Below are 12558 nucleotides of genomic sequence, written 5' to 3'. Positions count from 1 at the left end.
ATGATCTCAGGTCCTGGGATCGAGCCCTGCATCGGCAGGGCTGCTCAGCAGAGAGCCTGTTTGCCTTCTCTTTCTGCCTACATGAGATCTCTCTCTGTGTCAAATAAATAAAATCCTTAAAAAAAAGATATCTACAGTTTTTAATTCACTCCACTCAGAACTGAGAATAAAGAATGCAGTGTCAGGTTTCATGTGTCAGCTTTCCAATCTCTCTAGCCTCTGGAAAGAACAAAGAAAGAGAGAATTTGCATTTGCATTGGTCTCAGGAGTTTCAGTTTCCTCAAATATAACCCTGAACCATTCCACCTACACAACTGGCAATTCCTATTAGTAGAGCTGAAAGCTCTGGGAGCTGCTGCTCAGAAAATGACACTTAAGATGGGCCTGTACACTTGTTACTTTTCCTTCTTCCCAATATTTTTGTTTTTTTTTTCACATGCATTAACTACTCATTCATTTTTTTCAAAGTAGAAAGAAGGAACATAGTGATAAACTAAATATATGCCTTTAAAAGTAAGATACAGGGACGCCTGGGTGGCTCAGTTGGTTAAGCAGCTGCCTTCGGCTCAGATCATGATCCTGGCGTCATGGGATCCAGTCCCACATCGGGCTCCTTGCTCCGCAGGGAGCCTGCTTCTCCCTCTGACTCTGCCTGCCACTCTGTCTGCCCGTGTTCACTCGCGCTCACTCTCTCTCTGACAAATAAATAAATAAAATCTTTAAAAAAAAATTTTTTTTAATAAAAAATAAAAAAAAATAAAAGTAAGATACAATGCATTTAGACAGACTAATACTAAGTAAAACATTTCCAAGGCAATAGGAACCTTGGACCGCCTCTAAAAAAGATGAGTTCTTTCACACTGTTTAAGTTTTTGCTACTGCCTATTAAAAGATGATATATAAAATGAGGAAACAATCCTGGAAAGTGTAGTTAGAGAGCAAGAGTCAAAAAGCTTTATGGAAGATGGAGAACTCAGTCATCACTCTCCTTAAGTATGAAATTTAATTAAGTTCTCTGCCTCAGCACAACCAAAAGTCACACAGCTCCAGAGGAGCATTAAAAATGTTCATCTGTTACACAGTAATGCTGACACTCTGCAATCCTCTCAACACCATGCTAGGAAATTCATGTAAAAAGACTACTGTATCATAGTAAATCCAAATTCACTGAGCGCCTACAGTGTGGCAGTAACTGCAAGAGACACACAGCCAAAAAGAAGAAAGAAAACAAAAAACAAAAAACAAAATACATCCTCCATGATTTATTTCTAGAGGCAATCTGATCCCAGGCAGAAAGCCAGGACAGAAATCAGTGACCTCTGAACTGGAAAGAAAATGCTTTTTACCAAAGATAAAGAAGTTGAGAGGAAGCTATCATTAATTGAGGCCCACATCAGGTCAGGCAGTGAAGTAGGTACTTCTAATCCATTATTTCACTTAATCTTCAAAACCCTGAGAAATGTCTGTGACTTTTCTAAGAACAGATAAAGTTCTGTTGGTCATTTCCTCCTCCAATTCCTTTTTTAAAATAAAAACTATGAAATGCAATAAACATATCATAAAATTCATCCTTTTAAAGTGAATAATTCAGGGGGTTTTAGTGTATTTACAAAGTTGTGCAACCATCACTGCTGTCTAATCCCAGAATATTTCCATCACCTAAGATAAACCCTATACCTATTAGTAGTCATTTCCTCCCTTCTCCCAAAACTCACCTCAAGAAGCCACACTTTAATTTTTGTCTCTATGGATTTGTGTATTATAGAGATTTCATATAATTCTAGCCATACAGTATGTGACCATGTATGTGTCGTCTTATACTTAGCATGTTTTCAAGATTCATCCAAGTATCAGTACTTCATTCTTTTTTATGACTGAATAATATTTGATTATATGGATATACCATATATTCCTTATAAATTTATCAGTTGATGAACATTTGGGTTATTTCCATTTCCTCAGCAATTATGAATAACGCTGCTGTGAACATTCATGTACAAGATTTTCTGTGGTCATGTTTTCAATTCTTTTGGGCATATATACATAAATAGTGGAACTGCTGAGTGATATAGCAACTCTGTGTTTGACTATCTAAAAAACGGCCAAATGGTTTTCCAAAGCAGGTGTATCATTTTACATTGTGAACAGCAATGAATGAGAGTTCCAATTTCTGCACATCCTCACCAACTCTTATGTGCCTTTTTGGTTACAAATAACCTAGTGGGTGTTAACTTGCATTTACTGTAGTTTGACTTCAAAATGTCTAATGATGCCTTTTCATGTGTTTATTGACCCTTTGTGTATACCTGTAAACATACACACATATGTATACTCTTCGAAGAAATGTTTAATTATTTTCCCCATTTGTAAATTTGGTTTGTATCTTTATATTTTCAAGTTATAAGAATTTATTACATAACTCTGGATGCCACCTGTGGTGTATTTTCTCCCATTCTTTGGATTATTTTGGTACTTTATTGGTAGTGTCCTTTGAAGCATGAACATGTTTAATTTTGTGAAGTCCAATCAGCCTATTTTCTTCAATTTCTTGTGTTTTTGGTGTTATATCTCAGAAAACGCTGCCTGATTAAAGGTCATGAAGATTTATAGCTATATTTTCTTCCAAGAACTTTATATTTTTTGGTTTTAATTTTTTTTATATTTTATTTTTTTTTAATTTTTTATTTTTTATAAACATATATTTTATCCCCAGGGGTACAGGTCTGTGAATCACCAGGTTTACACACTTCACAGCACTCACCAAAGCACATACCCTCCCCAATGTCCATAATCCCACCCACTTCTCCCAACCCCCCTCCCACCAGCAACCCTCAGTTTGTTTTGTGAGATTAAGAGTCACTTATGGTTTGTCTCCCTCCCAATTCCATCTTGTTTCATTGATTCTTCTTCTACCCACTTAAGCGCCCATGTTGCATCCCCACTTCCTCATATCAGGGAGATCATATGATAGTTGTCTTTCTCTGCTTGACTTATTTCGCTAAGCATGATACACTCTAGTTCCATCCATGTTGTCGCAAATGGCAAGATTTCATTTCTTTTGATGGCTGCATAGTATTCCATTGTGTATATATACCACATCTTCATGATCCATTCATCTGTTGATGGACATCTAGGTTCTTTCCATAGTTTGGCTATTGTGGACATTGCTACTATAAACATTCGGGTGCACGTGCCCCTTTGGATCACTACGTTTGTATCTTTAGGGTAAATACCCAATAGTGCAATTGCTGGGTCATAGGGCAGTTCTATTTTCAACATTTTGAGGAACCTCCATGCTGTTTTCCAGAGAGGCTGCACCAGCTTACATTCCCGCCAACAGTGTAGGATGGTTCCCCTTTCTCCGCATCCTCGCCAGCATCTGTCATTTCCTGACTTGTTGATTTTAGCCATTCTGACTGGTGTGAGGTGATATCTCATTGTGGTTTTGATTTGTATTTCCCTGATGCCCAGTGATATGAAGCATCCATTTGGGGGGGTCTTAGAATGTATCTCTCATAGATAAGGGGGAACAACTCTATTCATGAGACATACCAGCATGTAGGTTTTTTTTAAAGACTTTATTTATGTATTTGACAGAGAGATATCACGAGTAGGCAGAGAAGCATGCAGAGAGAGAGGGGGAAGCAGGCTCCCTGCAGAGCAGAGAGCCCAATGTTGGGCTCAATCCCAGGACCCTGAGATCATGACCTGAGCTGAAGGCAGAGGCTTAACCCACTGAGCCACCCAGGCACCCCACCAGCATGTAGTTTTGATTTCTTGTTATGCATTTGTTTCCGTATCAGGATAATATTTGCCTTATAGAATGAGTTGTGAGGCAATTCCTCCTCTTCTGTTTTTGGAAGGGTTTGCAAAAGATAAGTGTTAACTCTTTAAACATTAGGTAGAATTCCCAGTGGGTCCAGTTAGTCCAGAGTTTTTCTTTCTAAAAGTCTATTAAGATTTTCTATTTCTTCTGGAGTTCACTTACATTTAATTCCACTAATGTCAAAAATCAGTGACATCAACCTACTATTTCCAGGACATTCCAATATCAGTTAAAAAGAACTTTCATTTCAGGGATAATTTGACTCCAAAGTCAAATATAGCAGAGGCTCTGATCAACAGTCACTGTCCATCGTCAAGCTAATTGTATTAAGACAATTGTTAGACAGATGAAGAAGGAAAGGAACCCTATACATTGAGAATACAACTTTCCCAAGCAGGAATTGAGTTTCTTTATTGTATGTCAACTACCAACTCTAAATGCTAGGTTTAAATTTAACAAAATTTCTTATTTAATAGAAATTTATAAGTAAAGAGAGACTGAATAGAGAAAACAGAACCAAAAATTTGCTTGCAGCATTACACTCATAATGCCCATGTGATCACTTAAGAAGCATTCATGTTTAAGACTTTTATTATTTTTTTAAAATTCAAATTATCATCTAGTTCCATGCAGTAGGCTAAGACAAGCAGCTATCCCCAATCACATTTTCCTATTTCCTCTTCTCTAGAAATAACCTCTTTCTGTCTCTAAGCTAATTACCTAGTATTTACTCCCGTATTTTTAATATCTCAAAATAAATTTATATTCCTATTATGAATTTTTAACTTTTGTGCATTATCTATTAACTTCCAAAGAAAGATGAGGATTTAACCCTTTCCTCAGTCTCATCACCACCATCTCCTTTGCTCCCAACCCAAAACCGTTTCCTGATACACCCAATATACTTTTAATGCAATTTTTCTTAATTTATAGTCAGTAGTTATATTTTTATGACAATCTAAGTATTACTTATAGCTCATATATATATTTCATTAATGTTAATTTCCTGTAGAACTAGATAACTATCAAACCACCCTAAATACCCAAGAAATTGACCTAAACACAGGAAGAATAAACTCCACAGCAAAAAATAGAGGCCACATGAAAGAAGGTAGGAAGAATGGAGATGTCCTTTGGGAGAGAAACAGATCATGGCTGCTGCAGTCACAGGGAAGGGTGAGAGACACACTAGCATACAGGGGAGTTCACAAGGAAAATGAATTCCTGTAGCAATTGGCTTGGAAAACAAAAGGGGCCAATTTCTTGAGTTCTTACAACCAGCAGGGTTAAAACCTGGAGTTTTAAAGGTAAGCAGGTTTCGCTGGGATAGAGTCCAAAGGCATTGCAGTGCTCTTGGAGAAAATACAGGCAAACAATCTGGTGACAAACAGCCTGGAAGGAACAATATGAAGACCCAGGGGCATAGAGTTGGGAGATTACTCATTCATCTCAGAGCATGTCCCAGAGAGACAGAATTCAAGGAGAGACACCTCTGGGAACAAAGAATCTGGCCAGTGACAATTCTATCCTCCAACACCTCCACATAAACACAGGGCCACAAGCAGAAACCAGCGTATAAAACAACCCTTCCTACTTCACATGCTTACAAGTCTTCCATCTCCCACACTCTAGTGGAACCACCCTTTTCAGTCATCCTTGACTCAGTCCCAGTGTGGTGGGGACCCTCCCTGGGAAGAGTTGCCCACACCCCTGCTCATACCATATATCTCAATATGAGAGTTTTGCAGAGCCTCAGTTCTGGAAGCAGGTGGGATAGGTGTCATTTCACAATCATAACAGGGCACATCTTGTTAAAATGCACCACACTGAGGCTAAGGACTAAACACTGCCCATAACAGGCAAAGAGAACCCTGATAGACAACTAACCTAAAGGATAAATCAGATAGGACAAAACAGAACACATGCAGCACACACTGGGAACACTACTGAAAGTGCCAGAACCTGGGGAACAGGGGACATGACATGGCAAGACACAAATAAGAACTCTTCTTCATAAGGCCATTAACCTCAAAAACAGAAGATGTAGCTGATTTTCCTAACACAGAGAAACAGGCACAGAGACATAGACAAAATGAGAAGACAGAGAAATTTATCCAAAATAAATGGACAGGACAGGCCATGGCCAGAGAGCTAAGTGAAACAGATATAAGTCACATGCCTGATAATTTAAAGATCATAAGAATAATAACAGTACTTGAGAAAAGAGAGGAAGACATGAGTGAGACCCTTAAAACCTGGATAAGAAATAACATAGGAGAGTTAAATGACTTAATAAATGAAATGAGAACCATGACTGATAGAAGGTACAGAAGGCTGGAAGAAGCTGAGGAAGGAATTGATGACATAGAAGACAAAGTAATGGAAAGAAATTAAGCTGAACAAAAGAGAGAAAAAAGAATTATATAAAATGAAAATAGACTTAAAAAAATGAAAATAGACTTAAAAAAAATGAAAATAGACTTAAGGAACCGAGTGCCTCTATCGAATATAGTAACATTTGTATCACAGGAGTTCCAGAAGAAGAAGATGTAGAAAAGAGGGCAGAATATTTATTTGAAGAAATAATAGCTGAAAACGTCCCAAAACTGGGGAAGGAAACAGATACCCAGATCTAGGAGACACAGAGAACCTTCATCAAAATCAACAAAAACAGATTAATTGTAATTAAATTGACAAGGTATAGTGATAAAGAAAAAAATTTAAAAACAGCAAGACAAAAGAAGTAAGTTACAAGGAAAATCCTATAAGGCTATCATCTGATTTTTTAGCAGAAAATTTGAAAGCCAGAAGGAAGTGGAATGATATATTCAAAGTGCTGAATGGGAAAAATCTGAAGCTAAAAACACTATATCAGGCAAGGCTATCTTTCAGAACAGGAGAGAGAAAGCCTTTCTGAGATGAACGAAAACTGGAATTCATGCACTAAATCAGCTCTGCAAGAAATATTAACAGAACTCTTTGAGTGGAAAGGAGAGGCCCAAACTGATGGCATAAAGGTAGGAATCATAAAAGCAAATAAAAATCATAAAAGCAAGTAAAAATCAGTCAAGGAAATCACAAAATAGAAGTATATAAAATAAGACAACACATACCTAATGTGGGAAGGAGTAAAGAATGGATTAAGGGGTGCCTGGGAGCTTCAGTTAATTGTCCAGCTCTTGGTTTCAACTCAGGTCATGATCTCAGGGTTGTAGAATCAAACCCCTCATGATCAGTGTAGAGTCTGCTTGGAATCCTGTGCTTTTTTTTTTTTCCATATTTTACTTCCTTGTCCTCTCACTCTCTCTCAAATGAATAAATAAATAAATAAATTTTTTGGAAAAAAAAAGAATGGGTTCAAATTTAAACAGCCATCAATATACTATAGACTACTATATACAGAAGAGGTTATATATAAACTTAATGTTAACTATATATCAAAATCCACTAATAAATATGCAAGGAGTAAAGAGAAAGAAATCCAAATATGTCACTGAAGCAAACCAGCAAACCTTAAAGGAAAGACAAGATAGGATTACAGAAAATCTTCATAAACAAGTAAAAAACAATAAAATCGTGATAAATGCTTATCTATCAATAAGTACATTGAATGTGAATGGATTAAATGCTCAAACAAAAGACACAAGGTGACAGAATGAATTGAAAGAAATAGACCCATCTATGTGCTGCCAATCAAGAGACTCATTTTGGACCAAAAGAAACCAACAGAATGAAAGTGAGGGATGGAGAAACATCTATCATGCAAATGGATGTCAAAAGAAAGCCAGAGCAGCAATAGTTATATTGGACAAGATAGAGTTTAAAACAGAGTATAGCAAGAGATGAAGGACACTATAGAATCATAAGTGAGAAAACACAACAAGAATATGTAACATTTGTAAATATTTCTACATCTAATATGGGAACATGCCAATACATAAAACGGATAATAAAAAATATAAAGGCCCTAACTGATAATAATACAATAAAGGTAGGTGATCAGAAATAAAAAATGCACTTCTCCTGATGAGCACTGGCTGATGTATGGTATTGTTAAATCACTAAATTATACATGTGAAACTAACATTACACTGTATATTAACTAACTTTAATTTAAATTGAAACAAACTCATTGATAACTCAAAAAAATGAAGGAAAAATTATGTTATTTTACATAAGATGAAGGCATCAATACCCACTTTCAATAATGGATAAAATATATAGACAGAAGATCAATAAGGAAATACAAAACAAACAATACCATAAATTATCTATACCTAACAGACACATGTTAAACATCTCACCTAAGAAAAGCAGGAAACACATACCTCTCAACTATACATAGAAAATTTTCTAGGCTAGAGGAGCAAGATGGTAGAGGAGTAGGACACCTAAATATCATCGAGTCCCAGGAGTTCAGCTAGATAGTTATCAAACCATCCTGAACACCTAAAAACCCAACAGGATATTGAAGAGAAGAAGTGATTCTAAGAATAGAAAACTGACCGCTTTCTGGAAGGTAGGATGTGCAGAGAAGTGAATCCAAGGTGATATATGGGAAGATAAACTGCGGGGGGGAGGAGTAAACTCAGCAAGTGCTAGAGCACCAGAGCACAAAATCAAAAGAAGTCTGCTCCACCAAGGGACGTCCCTCTAGAGGCTAAGCTGGGGGGTGGAGGCCTTGTAGGGTCAGAGTCATCTCAGGACCCACAGGGTCTCCAAAAGACCAGGTTGTCTGGATGTGGCAGAGCTCCCAGGTATTAGAATGGGGAAGCCAGCTACAGAGACAGAGCCAAAGAGTTGGTTCTCAGCTCTGGGTTGCCTTAAACTGTGATGCGAGGCACAGTTGGACCAATGCTCTTTGAACAGGGACCCCACAAGTGGCAGAGGCGGGAAGACACCCCTCCTTCCTCCTCTAAGAGGAAAGGCGTGGGAGCATGAAGTATGAATCTACAGGGTTCAGAGACTCCAAAAGGAGCCATGTGCCAGAGACAGAAATGCACAGTCACAAGCTGAGTAAGCACAGAATGCATCTGGAAACAAGGGAGACAGGAGTGATTAACTGCTGATCTCTGAGGACACATTGAGGACTGGGACCCTGAGCTCTCAGCTCCTCTGGGCCAGATATTGGGAGGCCACCATCTTCATTTCTGTACTCCAAAGCTGTGTGTAAAGTGTTCAAGGAACAAAAGCTACTGAGATCAAAACTGAGCAGATTAGTCTGGCCCTTGGCAAGGGTGGTGCAATTCCTCCTTGGACAAAGACATTTGAGAATCACTGCAACAAGCCCCTCCCCCAAAATATCAATAAGAACATCCAGGGAAGAACAAGCTCACCAATCAATGAAAACTGCAAAATCTCAGAGCTATGGAAATACACCAAATAGAATGCATGTGTTTCTTCCCATAATTCTTTAGTCATTCAAAGATAAATATTTTTATTTTATTTTTTTCTTATTCTCATTTTTTAAAAATTATTCCTCTTCCCTATTTTAACATTTCTTAACTACTTTATCTCATCAATAAATTTTTAGAACTCTTTTTCAATTTTCATTGTTATAGACATATTTTATCGCTTCATTTTATTTAACCTAATTTTTTGGATACATATCGGTTTTCCTTCCTTTGAAATTTTGGGATACATTTTCGTCAAATAGATCAGAATATACCCTAAATCTAGTGCATGGCATTATTCTAGTCTCCAGCCTGATCATATTCATTCCTCTTCTTTCTTTTTCTTTTTCAAACAACTTATCTTCTCAATTTCTATTTTAGGATCTTTTTTAATTTTCATCTTTACAGTCATATTCTATTCCTTCCTCACCTTTACACTTATTTATATTTATATATTTTTTGCTTTGAAATTTTGGGAGGCAGTTTCTAATAACAGACCAAAATATGACCCCAAATCAAGTGTGGCTCTGCTCGATTGACCAATCTAATATCCATATATATATACATATACATATATATGCATGGATATATATATTGTGATCACAGTGTGTCACACACATATATATATATATTTTATATACACATATATGTATGTATATATATATATTTTTTTTCTTCCTTCTTCTCCCACCAGTTCTGGGTCTCTTCTGATTTGGTTACTGTATATTTTTCTGGAGTTGTTGCTACCATTTGAGTATTTTGACTCTCTCATTCATCTATTCTTATCTGGATAAAATGACATGGTGGAAAAACTCACCTCAAAAAAAAAAAAGAGAGAGAGAGAGAGAGACAGTACCAACATCTAGGGACATAATTTATACAGACATTAGTAAGATATCAGACCCAGAGTCCAGAATGACAATTATCTAGGTGCTAGCAGGCCTTGAAAAAAGCATGGAAGATACTAGAGAATCCATTTCTGGAGAAATAAAATCCCATATGAGACAGGAATCCATCAAAATCCTTGAGGAGAATACAGGCATCAACCTCTACAACCTCAGCCACAGCAAATTCTTCCTAGAAACATCGCCAAAGCCAAGGGAAGCAAGGGCAAAAATGTACTATTGGCACTTCATCAAGATCAAAAGCTTTTGCACAGTAAAGGAAGCAGTAATCAAAACCAGAAGACAGAAGAAAAACAAGAGAATGGAAGAAGATATTTGCAAATGACATATCAAGTAAAGGGCTAGTATCCAAAAGCTATAAAGAACTTATCAAACTCAACACCCAGAGAATAAATAATCCAAACAAGAAATGGGCAGAAGACATCAAAAGCCATTTCTGCAAAGAAGACATCCAAATAGACAAGAGACACATGAAATAGTGCTCCACAACCCTCAGCATCAGGGAAATACAAATCAAAACCACAGTGAGATACCCCCTCACACCAGTCAGAATGGCTAAAATTAACAAGTCGGGAAATGATAGATGTTGGCAAGGATGCAGAGAAAGGGGAACACTTCTACACTGTTCGTGGGAATGTAAGCTGCTGCAGCCACTCTGGAAAACAGTATAGAGTTTCTTCAAAAATTTAAAATAGAGCTACCTTATGACCTAGCAATCTCAAAAGATAAAAATGTAGTGATCCGAAGGGGCACATGCACTCCAATGTTTATAGCAGCAATGTCCACAATAGCCAAAGTATGGAAAGAGCCCAGATGTCCATCAACAGATGAATGGATAAAGAGGATGTGAGATATACATATATATATGTATATATATATATATGTATATATCCTCTAGTTCCATCCATGTTATTGCAAATGGCAAGATTTCAGGGTTTTTTAATAGAAATAGAAATAGAAATAGAAATAGAAATAGAAATATATATATATATATATATTGCCATTTGCAATAACATGGATGGAACTAGAGGGTATTATGCTAAGTGAAGTAAGTCCTTCAGAGAAAAACAATTATCATAAGATTTCTCTGATATGAGGAATTTGAGAGGCAGTGCAGGGGGTCATGTAGGGTAGGGAGGGAAAAAATGAAATAAGATGGGACTGGGGAGTAGGACAAACCTTAAGAGACTTTTTAAAAATTTTTATTCTTTATTAACATATAAAGTATTATTAGGCCCAGGGGTACAGATCTGTGAATCACCAGGTTTACACGCTTCATAGCACTCACCATAGCACATACCTTCCCAATGTCCATAACACTACCACGCTCTCCCTAACCCCCTCTCCCCGGCAACCCTCAGTTTGTTTTGTGAGATTAAGAGTTTCGTTTTTAAAAAATACTTTATTTATTTATTTGACAGACAGAGATCACAAGTAGGCAGAAAGACAGGCAGAGAGAGAGAGAGGCGTGGTGGGCGGGGAAGGAAGAAGCAGGCTTCCCGTTGAGCAGAGAGCCCGATGCAGGACTCGATCCCAGGACCCCGAGATCATATGTCCATAACTATCCATAAACCAACCACCCTCTCCTTACCCCCTCCCCCCGGCAACCCGCAGTTTGTTGTGTGAGATGAAGAGTCTCTTATGGTTTGTCTCCCCCCTGATACCATTTTCTTTCATTTTCTTCTTTCATTCCCCTTTCTCCACATCTTGCCAGCATCTGTCATTTTGTGACTTGTTAATTTTAGGCATTGTGACTAGTGTGAGGTAGTATATCATTGTGGTTTTGATTTGTATTTCCCTGATTCCAAGTGATACAGAACACTTTTTCATGTGCCTGTGGGCCATTGGGATGTTTTCTTTGCAGAAATGTCTGTTCATGTCCTCTGCCCATTTCTTGACTGGATTATTTGTTCTTTGGTTGTTGAGTTTGGTAAGTTCTTTGTAGATTTTGGATACTAGCCCTTTACCTGATATGTCATTTGCAAATATCTTTCCCCATTCTGTCGGTTGTCTTTTGATTTTGATGAATGCTTCCTTTACTGTGCAAAAGCTTTTGACCTTGATGAAGTCCCAATAGTACATTTTTGCCCTTGTTTCCCTTGATCTTGGTGATGTTTCTAGGAAGAAGTTGCTGCAGCTGAGGTTGTAGAGGTTGCTGCATGTATTCTCCTCAAGGATTTTGATGGATTCCTTTCTCACATTTTGGTCCTTCATCCATTTTGAGTCTATTTTCGTGTGTGGTGTAAGGAAATGGTCCAGTTTCACTTTTTGACATGTGGCTGTCCAATTTTCCCAAAACCGACTGATGATGAGACAGTCTTTATTCCATTGGACATTCTTTCCTGCTTTGCTGAAGATTAGTTGACCATAGAGTTGAAGATCTATTTCTGGGCTCTCTATTCTGTTCCACTGATCTATGTGTCAGTTTCTGTGC

General features: G+C 37.5%; 1 protein-coding gene across 13 annotated transcripts in view; it reads right to left on the bottom strand.

Annotated features, from left to right (window-relative positions):
• OPHN1 (oligophrenin 1) overlaps positions 1-12558 on the bottom strand; it is a 559221-nt gene that overhangs the window by 295605 nt on the left and 251058 nt on the right. The gene's annotated exons all lie outside the window — the stretch shown is intronic.

Source organism: Mustela nivalis (assembly GCF_964662115.1).
Source record: "Mustela nivalis genome assembly, chromosome: X".
In the NCBI taxonomy this organism is placed as follows: Eukaryota; Metazoa; Chordata; class Mammalia; order Carnivora; family Mustelidae; genus Mustela; species Mustela nivalis.
Note: the sequence above shows the minus strand (reverse complement) of the source record. Positions and strands in the feature narration are given on the sequence as shown.